Consider the following 20,556-nt stretch of genomic DNA (forward strand, 5'->3'; position numbering starts at 1 on the left):
ATTTCTGTTGTTTATAAGCAACCCATTTTATGGTGTTTTGTTATAGCAGCCCGAGTGGACTAACACTCTCTCCCCCTACAGGGAGAGGTTTACAACCCATACACCTCAAGCACACACACGCAATCACAAATGCACCCATGCACAGAATTAAGCTTCTCTAGTTCTGATAATCTGGACTTACATAACATTTTTACCTCTAACTGAATCATGGTGGCCAGGAAGATTAGAAATGTAGACAGCTCTTAGAAACAAGCAAGAAATGGATACTGGCGAGACAACCAATATATGTCCCTCTAAAGCATCTAGATTTTTGTTTTTCAAATTCAAGTTTGCAGCTGATGGAATAGGCATAATCATAGTAAAGAATATAAATGAAGAGTCAGGAGAACTTCGAAGAACATGCAAAGAAAATTTTTGTCGCCATTTGTATATTTTTCCACTGAGGAACTCTGTGAGAATACAGAGAACCAAATGAAGTTTAACAGTTAAGTGACATCAGTGTTTTCTACAGAATATTAGGTATATTCAGCTTTTATTAGAATAGCTGATGAGTTGCACTCTCAAATAATTTATAGACATTTTGAGACATTTTAAGAAAACAAAAAAACAGAAACCAAAATCTAATCACTTGACTTGAAAATTAACCAGGAAATTAGCGTTATGTTATAAATCAGTTGATGATCGTCTTGTGGTTCCCTTTCCTTTTATGAAAGACATTTTGATGTCTTAAAAAATATTAGTTTCTGGTTCATTAAAATACAACTCTATTCTGCTGAAATAATCAACAAACAATTCCAACAACTTTGCTTCTACTTCCACTTTTTAATCCCACTATTTGTCTCATTAGTTGGTTTAGAATCTATATGATCATTATGGTCTACAATACAATAACATTCAAATTTTGTCATAGAAAATCTAACTGGTTCCTGTCCTTTCAAAAGTCTTCTTTTACATCATAATATAATAATTATTTCAGTACTCTTCTTTAAATGCCCTAGGAAAAGTAGTAAGGTTATATTGCTTCTGATGATGGAAGTTACAGCAAAACGTAAAATAAATCAAATTTGCTGAACTTGTAGTTATTTGATCCTAGTATAATTTGATTTATGTAAATGTAACCCAGATGTATAGGAGACAAAATTATGATGTTAAAATGGCAGGATTCTGCACTGGTCTCATAATTTTCATAGTGAAATCAACTCACAAATATTATACAGTTTTACATTCATAAATTTATGTTAACTTTGATCTTATTTAATCTCTCCCAATTATTTTAAGGATTAATTTGTACCTACATGGAAAAATGAAAAATGAATATGACCTGACCTGGTAATCATCATTTTATTAATCCACTGGCAACATATAGAGCAATTAAGATAATTTAATAGTTTCTCATTTGCTACCCATCTACTTTGTAAGTCTAACAGGAATCCAATATTTACTACTTAATTGGGTAACAATGTTACTCAAATTTTAAGTTACATCTTATTCATGTTCAAACACTGATTAAAATGCAAGATTTTTTAGAATTGAAAACCAATATGCTGAGATTAGCCTGAAAAACAAATAAATTAATTTCTTTCAACAATAATATTTCTTCTTTCAGAACTCACTTCCCACCCTTCTGATATTAGGGCCAAGATTTTCTTTGAGGAACTTTCCTACCCTTTCTTATTTTTCTGTATGCAATGTTATTGGCCCTATTCCCATTTCCTAAGGTAAGCATAACACATTAGACCCAGTAAGATGAAAAATGGTATTGCCTGGGAATTTTATGAAACAGAAGCTCTTCCCCATCACCCTTTCAATCCAGATAGTGTGGCATAAAAATATAAGTTTCAAGCTAATGTATTAATTTTGATACAAAAAAAAAGGAACCTTATATTGCCAGTGGTCACCCCCAAGAACCCCGGGAACAAAGCTAATACCAGAGAATGCTGTGGAAAGACAATAAAACCAAGTGCTTCATAATATTGTATTCACTGGTTTATCAAACCTTCCCTAAAATAAATTCTACTGAAGATATTTTCAATCCAGTGAGCCAATAAACCCCTTTTTCTGAAACATCCTAAATAGACTTCAATGTTTGTTTCTAGTTCTGTTTCTTCTCTTGAGGTACAGTTACATAAGTATAACGCATCAATCTTGCATAAATCTTAAGTGTGTTATTTCATCTGTTTTAAAATCTACATATTCCCATGTAATACATCCCTCTCAAAATACATCATTCTTACAGAAGTCCTACCATTTCCCCAAAAATACGACCTAGCCGGACCATCAGCTCTAATGCGTCTTTTGGAGCAAAAATTAATACAAGACGCAGTCTTATTTTACTGTAAGACCGGGTATATAATATAATGTAATGTAATGTAATGTAATGTAATATAATATAATACAACATATTACAATATAATATAATACTGTGTCTTCTATTAATTTTTGCTCCAAAAGATGCATTAGAGCTGATGGTCCGGCTAGGTCTTATTTTCGGGGAAACACGGTATCATGCTACTGTCTAGACAGTCCCTCAAGAATCTACCTACTACAGAGGTTTTCCAGTTTTTACCTATTATGAATAAAACTGCTATAAGCATTCATGTACAAGTCTGTGAGTGAGCATGTTTTGTAACTGTTTTTCATTTGTTGTCCTTGTTTATTTGTTTGTTTGTTTTCTTTTTCTTTTTGGTTTGTTTTTCATTCTTTCTACCTTCTCTGGTTTTAATTGAACATTTTTTATGATTCCATTTTCTCTCTTCCCTTAGAATATCAAATTATAGGCCTTTAAAATTTTTGTAGTGGTTGTCTTAGAGTTTGCAATATAAATTTACAACTAATGCAAACTCCCTTTTAAGTAACTCTATACTGCTTCATTGGTAGTGTCTCTACTTTATAACAGAGTATTTCCAATTTCTCCCTCCCATCCCCTATAATATTGCCGTCATTCAATTCACCCACCCATAAGCTGCAATCACCAGATACATTGTTGCTATTTTTATTTTGAATAGACAGTTATCTGTTAGATCAATTAATAATAAAAAAAGCAAAATAAAAATTCTTACTTTACATGTTTCTTCTTGAACATTCTCCCTTTCTTTATGTAGATCCAAGTTTCTGAATTATTGTTTCTTTTCCTCTGAAGAACTTCTTTTCATATTGTTTGCAAGGCAGGTATACTGGCAACAAGTTCCCTCAATATTTGTTTATCTATGAGTCTTTATTTCTCCTTCACTTTTGAAGAATAAATTAGCTGGACACAAATTTCTAGGTTGGTGGGTTTTTTCTTTCAATATTTTAAATATTTCATTCCGCTCTCTTCTTGTTTGCATGGTTTCTAAGGAGAAGAGAAATATAATTCTTATCTTTATTTCTCTATAGGTAAGGTATAGAGACCCCCTTTCCACCCCCCCCCACCCCATTCCTAGCTTCTTTCAGGATTTTTTTATTATCTGATTTTCTGTAATTTGAAGATGATATGCCTAGGTGTAGTTTGGGGCACTTATCTCACTTCGTGTTTTCTAAGCTTCCTGGATCTGTGGTTAATTCGGGGAAATTGACATTACTTTATATTAACATTAATTTGAGGAAATTCTCAATCATTACTGTTTTGAATATTCTGTTTCTTTCTCTTTTTCTTTTTCTATTTATATTCCCATTTACACTGTTTACACCTTCTGTAGTTATCCAGCTATCTTTGGATATTCTATTCTGTTTTTTGTTCCTCGTTTTTATTTGTTTTAAATTTCATTTATTTATTTATTTATTTATTTATTTATTTATTTTAGTTTTTGTTCTCTTTACTTTTTGTGTTTTGAGTATTCTATTGATATATCCTGTAGTTTAGAAATGTTCTCATCAGCCATATCCAGTGTACAAATAAGCCCATCAATGGCATTCTTTATGTCTGTGCAATATTTTTTATCTCTAGCATTTCCTTTTTATTTTTTTTAGGATTTCCATCTCTTTACTTACAATGCCCATCTACTCTTGCATACTGTCTACTTTATCCTTTAGAGCCCTTTAGATGTTAGTCATAGTTATTTTATATTCATGTTCTGATAATTCCAACATCCCTACTATGTCTGGTTCTGAAACTTGCTCTGTCTCTTCAATTTTTTTTTTTTTTTTTGCCTTTGGTATGCCTTTTGTTTTGTTTTTTTAATAGCTGGAAATGATTTACCAAGTAAAAGGGATTATGTAAATAGGCCTTTATTATATATACATATATTATTGAACATTATATGTAATGTGGTGGTAAGGTATAGGGGAAGAGGAAGCATTCTATACTCCAATGATTAGGTCTCAGTCATTTAGTGAGTCTGGGCCTCTGGACTATAAACTTCACACTTCATAAAGTGTTACTCAGTTTTGTGTTGTTTTTTTTTTCCTCCCCACTTAGGTTTGGCAAGATGGTTAGAGTGGATTGGAATTGGGTATTTCCCTTCTGCCACATGAAAGGCTAGAGCCAGCTGGAATTGGTTATTTCTCTTTTATAGGTCAGTTAGGCTCTGATAATACTCTCAGCTGCTTAGGCTCAGATTAACTAGCTTTCCTTGAAGGAAGACCTTGTTAAGAGGAAAAGAATGCTCTGGCATATTTTAATATGATCCATTTTCCTCTCCTCTGTCAGAAGCTCAAAGGGTATATGTCGTGCAGGGTATCATGCGGGGTGGCTGGCGGAGTCTCTGGTCCCGCTCCCCACATAAGAACGCAGGATATGGCGAGGCCAAAAAGGAACACCCACAGAGCCATAGGTAGGGGAGTCATACCACTATACCCTCACTGGCAGCTAGGTTGGAGACACAGGAACCAGAAGCCACACAATTCTCAACCCTCACTGCTCCGCTTGCAGGCTCAGCCACCATCTTCTTGCTAGCTCCCCCTTTTCCTGCTAGCCCAGCCACGGCAGTTATATTCATGGCTAATGGCTCACTGGTTACAGCTGACGGCCAACTAGCCGCAGCTGATGGCCATTTGATCACAGTCGACGGCCATTTACTACCTGAGCCAGCACCTTTCTATGTGAGGCCGAGAGCCTGGAAACTGCTTTTTGGGGCTCTGTCCCCATAGTATATCTTGCAATATCAGCTATGGGAACCTGGTCTAGCTTCCAGTGGTAAATCTCACAATATTGTGGCTGTCTCTCTATGACTAGGTATCCTGGAATTTTTAACACTCAGACGTGTCCACACCAAGCCTCCAGCTATTCATTAATTAAATTGTGTTTTCCAATCTCAGCCCCAGTTCCCATGGCAGTTTTAGTTCACGAGTCTCTGCTTGGGGGAGCTGCAACCTCCTGGATTTGCCTGTCTTTGTTTTCCATTTGGGAACCTCAGTTTGCCCTGTGTCTTCCCCCTTTGAATGGATCCAAGAAGAGTTCATTTTTTAGTCTGTTCAGCATTTTTCTTTTGTTCAGGCAGAGTGGCAACTGGCAAGCTCCTTCCTTACACGCAGAACTGGAAACCAGAAGTCTTCATTATCTTTAAACTTATTTTAATTAAATCTTTGAGTGTGCTATCTCAAGGAATATCAAGATCCTTACTGAAACAAATATAACATAAAAATATTATTTTAATTACTAATTCAGAAGTGATTGCATTTTAAAGCTAATGTAACTGGTACTAGGATTAAGATGAAGTATGAGATATAATTATAAATCTACTCTAGTTTTGTTTTTATTGTTCTTTGAAATGTACTCTGAACAGTTTTTCTCTTGTATAGGATGAAAACTTGGGTGGGCTGCATCAGTTTTATGGCCCCTCAGAGATTTAAAAATAAAATCCTATTTGAAGTTGCAAAACAGTCAGTACAGCGATTAAAACAGGAAGTTTGTTGCTTTAAATCTTCAAATTTGATTTAACATTGAAGATGTATCAGTCCCTTTCAACATTTAGTCCTGCTGCACATGGAAAATCTGAAGTCTAAAGGTGAAGTTTGATTAACTAGATCCTCTTTTTCCATAGATGAGGACTCCTCTTTATCTTTCTACATTTAATATCTGGGTGTTCCATATTTGGAAGACAAAGAGATAAAGGAAGAAATAGCCGTATGAAGGTTTCTACTTTTCTGATACTGTCTTGAGCTAGTGTATCCTTTCTTTGGACATAGCAATTATTGAAAGTTTAGTGCTACTTTTGTGGTTTGTGTTATGATTCCTACCTGTATTTCCGGGGCTCTCTTACCTTTGGTTTCCTCCATGAAGGTAATACTTTCTCTTTTAGCTTATAATTTACATCTCCTCCTGCATGCTCTGCACCTCTAGCAATAGCTCCAGCATTTTTCTCCTGTCTATTCATTAACATCTTTAAATAGCACTCCTTTGATGGGACCAAAAGATAAACCCATAATATATCTCTTATTTGTGACTGAAATCTGGACCAGGAAATCACTCATACATTCTTTCTACTTAGTATTTTTGGAGTTTAATACTTTCAAAAATGTAATACCCCTCTGTCGTGCGGGGTGTCAGGCAGGGTCTTTGCTCCCACTCCCCACATAAGAACACAGGACATGGCTAGGCCAAAAAGGAACACCCACGGAGCCATAGGTAGGGAAGTCATACCACTATGGTCTTGCTGGCAGCTGGGTTGGAGAAACAGGAAGCAGGAGCTCCAGTGTTCGCAACCCTCACTGCACCGCTTGCAGGATCAGCCACCATCTTCTTGCTAGCCCCCATTTTTCTGCTAGCAAAGACATGGAAGTTATATTAGTGGCCAATGGCTTAATGGTTACAGCTGACGGCCAACCAGCCACAGCTGATGGCCATGCAATCACAGTTGATGGCCATTTACTACCTGAGCCAGCACCTTTCTATGTGAGGCCGAGAGCCTGGAAACTGCTTTCTGGGGCTTTGTCCACATACCCTCTCTACAGGATATATTTCTTCATTCAATCTCTTGTCTCTTACATTTTGATGTAAATCAAATACTAGTCCACTGTATCCTGCAAACGCCACAAGATACATATTAAAATCTCAGTGAAGTGTTTTTTGTTTGTTTCTTTTGTGTGTCTGTTTTTTGTTTTAGAATTCTCTTTCCTGAGATAATGGTGAAAGTCAGGAATCTGTCCCTCTTCACTATTGAGGAAGGTGAGATTCACAGAATAGATCTCTTCAATAAATTCATTTAAAAAATCCTTCCCTGACCCAAGTCATACTCCTGATCCTTTTACATTTTTGTTTTTGGTGCAAGGTTGAGCAGTTTGGTTATAATTTTTTAAAAATTTTGTCTCACTGTATCATGTGTCAGTTTGCATTATAGTATATTTTTTCCCTTGGCTCTGCAATGAAAACTTCCATTTACTATCCTTCTCCAGTTCCATTTTCCTCTTGTCATTGTCACATAGTGCATCTCTCCCTTACCCTTCCTTTTATTTTTTGGAATAAGTCAATTAATTCCTTTACTTATTTATGTAAAGAAAATGGGGTACAATTTTGATATGGTTTTATTTTACTTTCCTTGTATTGAAACAATTCTTGAAATACCCAGAGTCACTTGTTCACATTTTCTTCAAATCACATTTTCTAGCCAGTATGCAGTATGATTCAAGTCTCCTTTTTCCCCCTTGTGAAGTCTCAGTCAGAGCATGATGACATTTGAGGAAGAAGGGCAAAGAAAAACTGGAGACATCTTTATTCCATTTTGTGTCTAATCAGACCGTGCTTCTGGTCTTCTCCAGGGTTTGATCATGAATTTTTAATATTTTAATAAATAAATTATATATTGCTGGTTTCTATTTTTCTCTCCTATGAGGTTAAATTAATAGAATTCCTTCATCTGGCTTATCTCACTACTTGTGACACAGTTATCATTTCAGAAGTCTGTCTTGCTCCACAGATAAGCATAACCTTCCCTTGGTGGTCTGCCGACAGTGAGAAGAACACTTACAACAGAGACAAAGAACAGACAACCAAGAGCCCTATTCCAGGATCAACACCTGATATTTATCTGACTTAGTATTGTTTAAGCCTATATTCTTATACTTGATTCTGATACAATAGGGTAGTCTTTTAGTAATTAGATATTTATATGACTTAACAAGTAATCACTCTGCTAACTCTAGTACCCAACTGAACCATACATAGTTATTACAATATTATTGACTATATTCCTTATGCTATACCCTATGTCCCCATGAGTACTGTGTAACAACCGATTGGTACTTAATCCCTTTACCTTTTTCATATACCTCCCACTCCAATTCCATCTGGCAACCATCAAAATGTTCTCTGAATCTATGAGTTTGTTTGTTTTGTTTGTTTATTGTTTTCTTTAGATTCCACATATAAACAAAATCATATTGCACCTGTCTTTCTCTGTCTGTCTTGTTCCACTCAGCATAATGCCCTCTAGGTCCATCCATGTTGTTGATGATGACAAGATTTCATTCTTTTTTATGGCTGAGTAATAGTCCATTGTATATATGTACCACCACCTCTTCTTTATCCATTCACCCCTTGATGGTCACTCAGGTTTCCTCCATATATTGGCTATTGTAAATAATGCTGTAATGAACATATTAATGTACATGTGCCTTCAAAGTAGTGTTTTAGGTTTCTTCGGATAAATACCCAGAAGTGGGATTACTAGGTTCTCCTTTGTCTCTTGTTATAGCCTTTGTTTTAAAATCTATTTTGTCTGGTATAAGAATTGCTACTCCAGCTCTTTTTGGTCTTTTTTTTTTTTTTCATTGTCATGAAATATCTTTTCCCCATCCGTTTGCTTTCATTCTCTGTGTGTCTTTTGATCTGAAGTGAGTCTCTTTTAGGCAGCATATGTAAGGGTCTTGTTTTCTTATCCATTCAGTCACCCTATCTTTTGAATGAAACATTTAATCCATTTACATTTAAAGTAGTCATTGATAGATATGTAGTTGTGGCCATTTTATTATTCATATATTATTATTATTATTATTATTATTATTATTATTATTATTATTATTTTCTTAAAGAAGCCCATCTAAGATTCTTTGTAACACTGACTTTGTTGTGAGTTCTTTAGCTTTTTTTTGTCTTGGAAGCTCTTTATCTGTCCTCTGATTCTGAATGATAGCCTTGCTGGAGACAGTAACCTTGGCTGTAGATCCTTGCTTTTCATCATTTTGAATATTTCCTGCCAATCCCTTCTGGCCTACAAAGTTTCTGTTGAGAAATCAGCTAACAGTCTTATGGGAGCTGCCTTGTAGGTACATAACTGCTTTTATCTTGCTGCTTTTAAGATTTTCTCTTTGTCTTTAACCTTTGGCATTTTAATTAAAATGTGTCTTGGTGTGGGCCTCTTTAAATTCATCTTGTTTGGGACTCTCTGCACTTTCTAGGCTTGTATGTCTATTTTCTTTGCCAGGATAGAGAAATTTTCAGTCATTATTTTTTCAAATAGATTTTCAGTTCCTTGCTCTCTCTCTTCTGCTGATATCCCTATCATGTGAATGTTGGTATACTTGATGTTGTCCCAGAGGCCCTTTAAATTATCCTCATTTTTATGAATAGTTTTCCTTTTTGCTGTTCTGATTGAGTATTTCCTGCTATCTTTTAAGTCACTGATTCGATCCTCAGCTTCATCTAATCTATTGTTGATTCCCTGTAATTCTTCGTTTCAGTTATTATATTCTTTATTTCTGGCTGGTTCTGTTTTATGTTTTTTTCCTCCTCTTTTGTGTTTCCTATCTCTGTGTTGAAGTCTTCACTGAGATCATTGAGCATCCTTATAACCATTGTTTTGAACTCTGCGTCTTGTAGATTGCTTATCTTTATTTTGTTTAGTTCTTTTTCTGGAGCTTTGTTCTGTTCTTCCACTTGAAATATGTTTTTTTTTTTTTTTTTTTTTTTTTTTGTCTCCCCGTTTTGGCTGCTTCCCTGTGTCTGTTTTTATGTATTAGGTACCTTGCTATGTCTCCCAGTTTGAGTAGAATGGTCTTATGTGGTAGGTGTCCCGTGGGGCCCAGTGGAACAATCTTCCTGCTCACCTGAGCAGGGTATTCCAGATGTGTCCCTTTTGTAAGTTTTATGTGCCCTCCTGTTGTAGTTGAGACTTGATTGCTGTTTGCATGTCAATGGTAGGGATGGGCCCTTAGGCTGACTGATTGGTTGTGAGGACTGGCTGTGACTACAGTGGAGTAGATGTTGTTCAGGGACTGAAAAGATGGATAATTCACTTTAGCAGGGCTCTGGTACCTGCCTACTTTGCCCTTTGGGTATGTTGTTTCTGGAGGTGATTGGGTTGTGCTCTGGTGTGGTCAGAAGCTGGCCATTGGGTGTGTTGTTTCTGGGGTACCTTGGAAATGGCTTTGTTGCAAGCCAAGTTCAGTCGCTGCTTTTGCCCTGCCAGGGGCCACTTGGTATGTGCTACACAGTGATAAGCAGATTTGCTGAGCTTGGAATTGTCTGGGAGAGGCTAAACTGTGAAATGAGGCTGGCTGCTGCTTGTGCTGGGCTTTGGGTTGCTTAGCAAGAGATACAGGAATGACGAGGCCAGATGCTGCTTCTTTGGGGTTTGTGAACCTTTGAGAGATTTGCGGAAAGTTTGCAGCATGAGCCAAGATAGTGCATTTGTACCCTGGAAACAGCTTGGGTGGGCCCACAATTTGGGTGGGATGTGGTCTCATGGAATCACCAGGACAGAGCAAAGAGATTTAGCCTGGTTGATGGAGACTCAGATATGGTGCCCACCTGTGTCTATACACTGGGGAGGGGGAGTGTTCAACAAAATAATAATGGCTTCTGCCGGCACTTCTGCCAGCTGTCCCTGCAGCCATCCTCCTGAAGCCAGACAATTCAGTTCCTCTTCATATGTCTCTGGTGTCTTTCAAGCTGCTTCCCCAGTGCTGGCGCTCAAAGTGAGTAAGTCAGTCAGTCAGTCAGCCTGGGACCCTAGCGACTCTTTCTCTCACTTAGCCACAATCTTCACTGGTTTTCACAGCCAGAAATTGTGGGAACTTTTCCTCCTGGCCTTGCAACTCTGGGCTGGGGAGACTGGTGTGGGGAGGTTACCCCTCTCTCTTCAGGGGGCACCTCCCCAGTTGAGATAGCCTTTATGATTTTTAACCACATGTGTGTGTGAGACAAGCCCATTCCTCATCTCTTCTGCTCCTACGTCTCAGTGTGGCTTCTTCTTTATATTAGTGATAGAAATTCTGTTCAGCTAGACTTCAGGCAATTTTCAATGATGATTGTTCTGTAGTTGTAATTTTGATGTGGTCATTAGAGGATGAAAGCACAGTATTTACCTACTCTGCCATCTTGAATAGAGTTTCCTACAATAGTTTGGTTTTATTGTCTGGATGAACTTCTCCCATTGTTCTCTTGGGCTTTAATTAGTATCTTAAATTATAGAGTACAGGTTTTTTAGGGCTGCAATTTAATAATGAAATTAAAAAAAAAAACATTCTACTAACTAAATATTTATTTTGTAATTAAAGTAATAGATCCTGGAAAGATGAGACTACTTCAAGTCCAGAATAGAAAAAAAATCAGTTGTCCTTACTTGTAGGCAAACATTCTTTTTATTGCACATTTTAAATGATTTCTGATATATTTACACTTTTGTTTGTGCTCACCCTCTTTACTGGTCTAAATTTTTTATTTCACCCTTTTCTATATTTTTCAGACAACAGTTTTCATGGCCAGTTATGTTTGTTTGTTTGTTTGTTTTGTGTCACTGATCTCAGGTCATGTATTTCAACTGTCATACTTATTCTTTCTTGTTCATTAAAGTTTGTTCTGAAACCATCCTCACTACCCTTATCCCCTGAATTCATATTAGTAACTAAGCACAATCTCTTTCTTTCTTCCTCTCCGTCAATCAATGGGTAGCTATCACTGTAATATTGTGTTTAGGTGTCTTATCCTCCCCTATTGCTCTGTCTAGACACTGGTTCCTAGGTAGTAGTTCTTGATCTGCTTGACTTCACCTGTCACTTCATCACTCACACATTGTTTATTGTGCAGTAGACAAATCACAAGTGATTTTATCAAGTGATAGACTGTGTTAATAAATTATGTACAAGGTTAGTGCTGCCAGATGAACTATAGAATGCTCAGTTAAATTTGCTTTTCAGATAAACATTCTAAAAATAATTCATGGCTTATCTGAAATTCAAATATGACTGGGCATCCTGTATATTTATTTGCTAAATCAGGCAACCCTACAAAGAGCTTTCTGTATTAAAAATTTTTTTCTGAATATAATCACATTACATAACTTTCCTTCTTTCTACCTAAATTTTATTGTATCCAATTCTGTATATTTCTATTAGATTTAGTTCCTATGAATTTTCCCCCATTCTGTTTATATGTTTACTATTGCATAAATAACTCCAAGGGCTATGACTCTGTAAAAAGATAACCTAACTAGTGTTATTATTTAATTTCTTTGTCTAAGCACTCTCGTATTTGTTTAATGCCTAGTATAGGATTAACTATTGAAGCCATGGATATTGCCTTGTATTTTAGCCCTGTATCACTTAGAGTCCCAGCAGAAAACAGATAGAACAATAAAATCAAGTGAAGATAATTTTAGTGAAAATAAATTTCAAAGAGATTCAGACTGGGTTAAGAGACCCAAGATGAATTTCAAAGTCCCCAAAGTCTAACAATAGCTAATATTTTTAAACACTCCTTTGCCTGAAGAGAATGGTGTAGCCAGAATCCAGTGAAAACTGTAGCCCTGGAATGGAAGCCAGCCAAAAGGAGCAGTACTGATTGTTGGGGAAAATATATATTGCTCAAACTTTGACCTGGCAGCAAGACTGCTGAGAGAACAATTACCTTGATCTTCCACTCCTGCTCCCTGGACAATTGTATCCCCCATTATCCAATCCCATGTAGAAGCCAGAGGGCAAGGGGGCAAAATCATGAAGTTCATGGCCATCAACACATAGAAGGGTAGAAAATGAATCTGAAAAATAACTGGCTCAAAACAATCAAAGAAATATACATTTAATTTAAATATTTAAATCTATTAATTAAAAAACATAAAGAAACCATTTTTCCAATATTAAAACTCTAATTTCAGATGTGAAATAATGTTACATTTCATTAAATAGTGAGCTCTTTAGAAATTTAATTAAGACCTTTTTCACAAGTAGACTTTTTTGTTCATAAACGTAGAATTAATGGTTGGGGAATTTACTATCTTTTAAAAGATGTGTTGAATGATAATAATCAATGTTCTCTGAGGGAGGTACAGAAATAAACAGTTTCAGATACTGTTGATGGAAGTGTAATTTTGTACAATCTTTGTGAAGAAAAATTTGACACATTGTGTCAAACATTTTATTGTGTTTAGACCTATATGCTGAAAATCAATGTGTAGGAATTTATTCTAAGAAAATTACCAGACAAGTATATATGGTACATATAATATAAACATGTCTAATGAGAATATATATTTATGGTTACAAAACTTAGAAACAACTTATATATGTTCATTGATTATTTAAATAAATAAATTATGGTACATTTATAAAATACTATGCTGTCAAAGTGTTTTTGATTTTACCATAGATGTGCACTATACATTTGTAATTAATTAAAAAATTGTAAGGTAGAATACAACATAAGGCTACACTTATACATTGTATTTTCCCTAATGTTACATAAATGAAATCAGAGTATGTAGCCTTTTGTATTTGCTTTTTTTCACTTAGCATAATGTTTTTGAGATTCATTTATGTTTTTGCATGCGTAAGTAATTTATTTCCTTTTATTGCTGAATGATATTCCATTGTATGGCTATATCACAACTTGCTTATACTTTCAAAAGTGGATGGTCATTTGGGTAGTTTGGGTCATTTATGTCCAGTTTGAGGGTATAATAAAAAAGCTATTCTAAATAGTTATATACAGATTTTTGTGTAGGCAAGTTTTATTTCCTCCCCCACCCTTGGTTAATACCTAGGAATAGAATGTATATATCATATGGCCAGTACATATATAATTTTATTTAACAAAATGTAAAACTTTTCAAAGTAGTTGTACCACTTTGCATTTCATTCAGCAATATGTGAGAGTTACAGTTTATTTCTGAAAGTTTTACGAAAAGCATTGATTACTTTCATCATGATCAAAAAGAAAAACTGTTTCCATTTAGGTGACGAAATATTTTTTATGAGAAAAAAAACCTTTGGGGACTCAAGTTGAGAGCAAACATATAAAAGACATTAATATGTGTTGTCTTAATATGTTAAAATAAAATAGTAGAAAGATCAACAAATAAAAACATTGGGCAATTTTTACATCATAAATTGATAATAATAATTGTATTAGTGATTTCTACTCATCAAATCTTGAGAGTTAATATTTGATACTCAATGGACTACTATATCAAGGAGACACTTACAAATGTATCTTATTGTAGATGATAAACATTGTAAAAAGTTTTTTTTGCCTGGGTCTCGTTCTACACTCAGGTTTTAATGCCTTTCTGATTGTAGGACTCCTCAGTTATTGATTTCTGTCTTCGTAGCTCTCTTTCTTTCAGCCCCAGAGAGCACAGCTAAAACTCAAGAATATTTTCCTCATTTTTTTCTTCTTTCCTAAACTTTTATTATATATAAAAAAAATTCACTGCATTATTGCCATCTGCTCTATCTCCATTTTTCATTTCAAATTCTATTTTTTTCCTTTGTTAATCAGTCCCCACAGAAATGACTCAAAATTCTCACACACTGAAAATGGAATTTTTATACTAGGATTCTGTGTGCTCAAATTTGCAGTTAAATGTGATTCTTCTTTCCCATGACTTACCAGGGTACATTTTAATTTCAAAGTGGAAGGAAGGACGTAAATTGTGCACAACTGACTTGTTGTATTTTCATTCAAGGATTTTGTTTTTCTCTATGCACTGCTGTCACCAAATAATTGCTGGTTTATTTTATATTTCAAGAGAAGATAGCAAGGTATTAAGAAAAAAAAAAGGACTATATCCCAATTATTTCAATTTGATATTGTTTCAACTTTCAGATCTGTGGCTTACTCTACCATTTACTAGAGGTTGTTTGGAATTTATCATGGTCCTCACAAAGGGACTTTGAAAGGTCACTCTGCTCATGCCTGCTTTCTCCAAGCAGTGTGTCACTCCTAATTATTAGGGGCAATGTGGCAAGAACAATTTGTTAGAAACAGATAAAACCATCAGGTGTAAACCCATTACTTGCTGTCTGATCATCAACTGAGCTCTAGTTGTATAAATTAATTTTACTGAGTACAGTATACATTTTATTAGTGCAGTTCCCTTTCTATTGCATACAATGCATTTGCTAACCTGTTAAGTAAAATTGCTTATAGATGTAAATTTTTTGTGACTTTTTAAATGTTAATGTATGGCTTGTTAAGTGTTAAAGTGGTAAATAGCTTCCTTCTAGGAGCTCAAATATACTAAATTTCATTTTGTAACCCTCAGCATTTAAAGAAAAAAATCATAAGATATTTGTCAATCGAAGATTTTTATAAACTTTCTGCTTTTAATAAACAATTATACAGAAGAAAGTAGGGTAATTAGAAGATAATGTTGATGCTACATTAAGTGGTCACTGTCACAGAATAATTACAATCCTCTTGCTACTAGATTATGGAAGAAAAATATTATGAAATGTAAGAACTATGAATTTTAGCTACTGCTACAACCTGAGAATATGGCATTCTAGTTCATTTTGCCAGATCTATGTTATTCTGTGTAGGGCTATTTACAATTCCTATTTAATTGAATATTTATTTTACATAAGTGCACTGAATTTTTCTCTAAGCTTCTCTAGGTCTTACCACTGCTTTTGTCATTCATGACACAGTAACATAATCATACAATGAATAAAATCAAAGCGCAGAGCAATTTTTGATATTGAATCCCGTGGTCATCATTGAATGGTTGGCATTAACTTTAACTCTAGCCCTTTTTTAAAATATGGATGTCTAGGTTTCAATTATTGAGATTCTTGACAGCTAAAAGGTATGTGTAGTTTTTAAAGTGTCCCAGTTTATCCTGATATACCACGTACATTAAGGATCTTTTTTATTTTCTAATTTATAGTTTATAAATGAAAATAAACAATACCCAGAATTTTAAGAGATTTACTCAATAATAAAACGCTAATGAAAACTTGAACTAAAATTAAAAGTATGTTGACTCCCTATTTTACTCATGAGGTAACGGACAGGTAGGTCAAGCGCCAATCAAGGCCATATTAATAGGGTACCAAGAAGATGAGCATCAGCCTTTCTCCAATCCATGGATCCATCCTTCCAGACAGTGATGTTAATAGATAGAACAGGCAAGATAACACTGATGTGTAACTACAGGTACTAATTTGTCAGGGCTGCAGCAATAACGGGCCATAAACTGGGTGGCTGAAATAACAGAAATGTATTGACTCACAGCTGTGGAAGCTAGAAATCCAGGCTCTAGGTATTGGCAGTGTTGGTTCCTTCTGATGACTGTGAGGGAGTGTCTGTCCCATGCCTCTCTTGCAGCTTAAGTTGGTTCCGGAACACTATTTGTTATTAGGCTTTAGATGCATCACCCTGGTCTGTACCTTCATGTTCACATGGCATTCTCCCTGTGTGCGTGTCTGTCTCTTTGTCCAAATTTCCGTTTTTATAAGGACACCTTTTTTTATTGAATCAGGACCCACCCTAATGACTTAATTTAACTTGACTAAAGAGCCTATATCCAAATAAAGCCACATTCTGAGGTACTGGGTTAGGGTTTCAAAATATCTGTACAGAGACTGTGGGAGAATCAGCAGCTTAGCAGACTCAGAAGCTGTCTGCTAAACACCGGTTCACCCTTTACAATAAGTTCAAATTATTTACCTTCTTTACATCATCCTTCTCTGAGACACACAAATGTTGAAAACTTCATATTAGTTCTTCCCCCAAAGAGGGACTATTTAGAATCCTGTAACTCCTTCTTTAATTTCTGTTTATTTAATATGCTCTGAAAAACTAACACCATTAGCATAATGTGAAAGTCTAATTACCCAGATAATGAGTAGTCCAACTTGAAAGAAACTTTCAAATTTTGTTTGTAAGATAACGTATGGTCTTTCTACCCATTATTTGTGTGCTTGTTTTCCAGTTAACTCTCTTTCTCCATAAGGTCTAGCAGACCTTTGAAAATAGTCTACAGAATGGTCCAAAATGAACTAATTTAACCCGTTGTATTTCTGCACGTTAACACTTATGTCTTTCCATTTTACTACATAATCATCTAATTTTATGAATTCATCATTTCTTCCCACTCAACAGAGATTAATTCTTTCACCTGTTATAGTAGAGCGTTTTCCTCCTCTTCACCTAGAAACATCATCTCTCTACTTGGAATTGCTTTTCTCCCTGCTCCACATATTTGGTTCCTTAAAGAATGCCATGTTCTCATTTGATTCTACTGAACAAGAAAACCACAAAGGATTGGTTCAGGATTTTTAAATCTAGATTAACTGGAACCCTACATCAGGACTTTTGAATTTGAGGCTAGTCTGTCATTTAGTCTTTCTCTAGTAATAAATGTTATATCCTAAACTCTGTCAATGGCAATGTTTTTGTTTTTTACCCCCACAATCGTATAGGATGTTTTTAGCTGATAATAACAGAAAATTCAATTAAAAGGATTTAAAAAACAATGAAATCCTTTATTGTATAAAACAGTCATTCAAAACAGTGCAGCTACAAGTTATATTAATTTAGCAGCTCAATTATGTCTTCATAATTGTTTCTGTTATTTTATTCTACCACTCTTGAGATTGGCTTCTTTTTGGGCTTGCAGTAAAATGTCTGTGCCAGTTCAGGACTTCTTACCCAGAAACTATGCTGTTCAGAAACAGAAATAAATCATTTCCCCTAATGTGTTTACTTTCAAGGGCAAGAATACATTTTAAGAACCACCCAGCCAATTTTTCATTGCATTAGCCAGAATTATATCCTAATCCCATGCCTGAACTAACCACAATCAAGGGACTAAATACAAATATAGTTGGCTTATGGTCAATCAGAATGAGCTCTCTTGGGCTGAAAATAGAGCAGCTTCACCTGGTATTCATGGCTGTGCAAAAGAGAACATACACGTTTTCAAAACCAGGATTGTTAACAAAAAAGAGAATAAATGTTGGGTAGATTATTAAAACTGTATGTTAATCCTTCAATATAGAGAAAGCTTACATGTGTTGAAACAGAATGCAACTACCACAGATACACAACAACTTGGCTGTTTTAAGGCCCTAGTTCCAACTCATTCTGAAGTCCAGTTGCATTTCTTTTCATTCCGCAACATTTTTTATGTTGTCTTTGTTTATACTTTACTGGATTTCATAAGTGTATAAATGTTATTTCCCCCGCCCCATGCTCTTTAAAATAGGGTTTCAGTTACTTCTAACAAAACTAATAGACTTTACCATATGGTAATTTTATTAAACTGATATTTTTGTCATTTTTTTCATGTCTGAAATTTTCTTCCCATCTTTGATATAAGTAAGGCTTTGTGTCTTCTACCAAGTTAACTATACCCAAATATATCCAGATATAAAGTTTAATTTGCTGACCATTTCTTCAGGCTACCTTATGAACATTTTTCTATTTCTACTGCAAAACTCATGTGATTTTTTTATCATTTACAAATGTGATAATTGAGCTGCTTTTAATTTTCTTTTTTGACCATTCATGAGGTTAGGAGAGCTGTTAATAAGTCATGTGAGAATCATTATCTTTGATCCACAGAAGAGCCTGACCCAAATAACTATACCCTCTACTTAATATTTGCATTTCATTCTTAACCTGTACGATGCAATTCACTTTTACTTTTAATGTTATGAAGATATGATGAAAATAATGGGATTTCTACTCTATTCTTATAAATGGAATTAATTTGAACACACAAACTGTGTTAAACTGTTAATGGTCTCCCATGGGTCTCATGTCTTACTTGTGAAGTTTTAGTGATTTCCTTAGGGTTTAGGTGAAACAAATTTTGCAAATTATGCTTATAAGCATGACAGGTTTCCTATTATCTCCAGTAAGTCTACCCCAGAGTTGTGTTCTATAAAGCAGGGAAACTTCTCAGATGAACAGTAGTTTTGAAGCTTCTCTGGTCTGTGTTATTTATTTATTTATTTATTGAATTCCCCTTATATTGTTGATTCTAATTTTAGAGAAAATGATCACAAAGACAAAGCTTATTTTCCATGCCTGGGACACATGCCTGCTCCTTCCCTTCCCACCCTTTAGAATCCATATCATTTACTATATTTCTTTAACAATACTGTTCTGCTGATTTTCAGCTCAACCTTCCATCAAAGCTGGTAGACACATTCATATTAAAACTTCCAAAAATGAATATGCAAATTGCTTAAAATAAAAATCTTACTTTTTTGACTTTTTAATTGAAGATTTCTGTTCAAGTGCTTTCATATTTAAATAAGAGAAGAAGTGGTGGGGGTAGTGATATTTGATGGTATAAGGATTTTAGATCAGAGATCTAAATTTAATTATGGTGTTCAACATTGTTATATAAACTTAATTAAAACAGTGCTCAATGACTGAATGAACAATAACTATTTGCAGTAAATACATAGATAAATAAGCCATCTTGACTTCAAAAAAAAAATCAGGAAATAAGCTAACTCTCATTGCAGGAAGTTTAATTATAATGCTCATACAGGAAGGAAATTTCTGAATTAATGACATGTGTCATGTCAGTAGCTTCTCCTAGGCCAGAGGTCTGCAACCTACACCCCACTGGTCAAAGCTGACCTATTATATTTATTGAAATATGGCCACACTCATTTATTTACATATTGTCCATGGTTACTCTCTTGCACAGCAGCAGAGTTAAGTTGATACAGAGACCAAATGGCCTATAAAATCTAGAATATTTAGTATATGACCTCTTACAGAAAGTGTTTAATGATTCCTGTCTTAGGCAAATTCTTATTACACTTAGAATATTGTAGACTTGAATTTGTATAAATGTATAATCTGAATAAGCATACGATATTGGATGAATTGGGAGACATTTTTAAAGGGATTCAACAAGAAACAGATTGGTTTGTCAGCAAGAGGAGGCTATAGAATACAATATTTCCCATTGACCTCAGTGAAATTTAATAAAACATACATCTCTCCATAGCCTTATCTCCTTGATCATTCTAGGGCAAGCAGTATATAGGCTGATCTGGCAAATATATAAGATATCTTTCTTTATGCTTTATAGATGATGTCACAAAAGCCACAACTATCTGAAGTTGCATTATTAACATTCTTCAGGAAAGACACTTGCTATTGCAATAACTATAGTCTGTACAGGCAACGTCACAACAACATCAAGATCTAAAATTAGCAGATAAATCTATAGATGAGAGCGTATGTCATACATAACCTGGATTTCTACAACGTGAAATGAGAGAATCAACATCCATGAAACCATATGTCCAAAAGTAAAAGTTCAAGGGTGATTGTAGGGCACATCTGAGTGGATAGATGTACCAAAAAAACTAAAGCTAAAGAAAAAGACTGCTGTTGAGTTTATAGCTAGCCCTCAAACTGATGGCAGACAAAGATAAACAGTAAGCAACAAA

This window comes from Rhinolophus ferrumequinum, chromosome 8, assembly GCF_004115265.2.
Source record: "Rhinolophus ferrumequinum isolate MPI-CBG mRhiFer1 chromosome 8, mRhiFer1_v1.p, whole genome shotgun sequence".
Taxonomy (NCBI): domain Eukaryota; kingdom Metazoa; phylum Chordata; class Mammalia; order Chiroptera; family Rhinolophidae; genus Rhinolophus; species Rhinolophus ferrumequinum.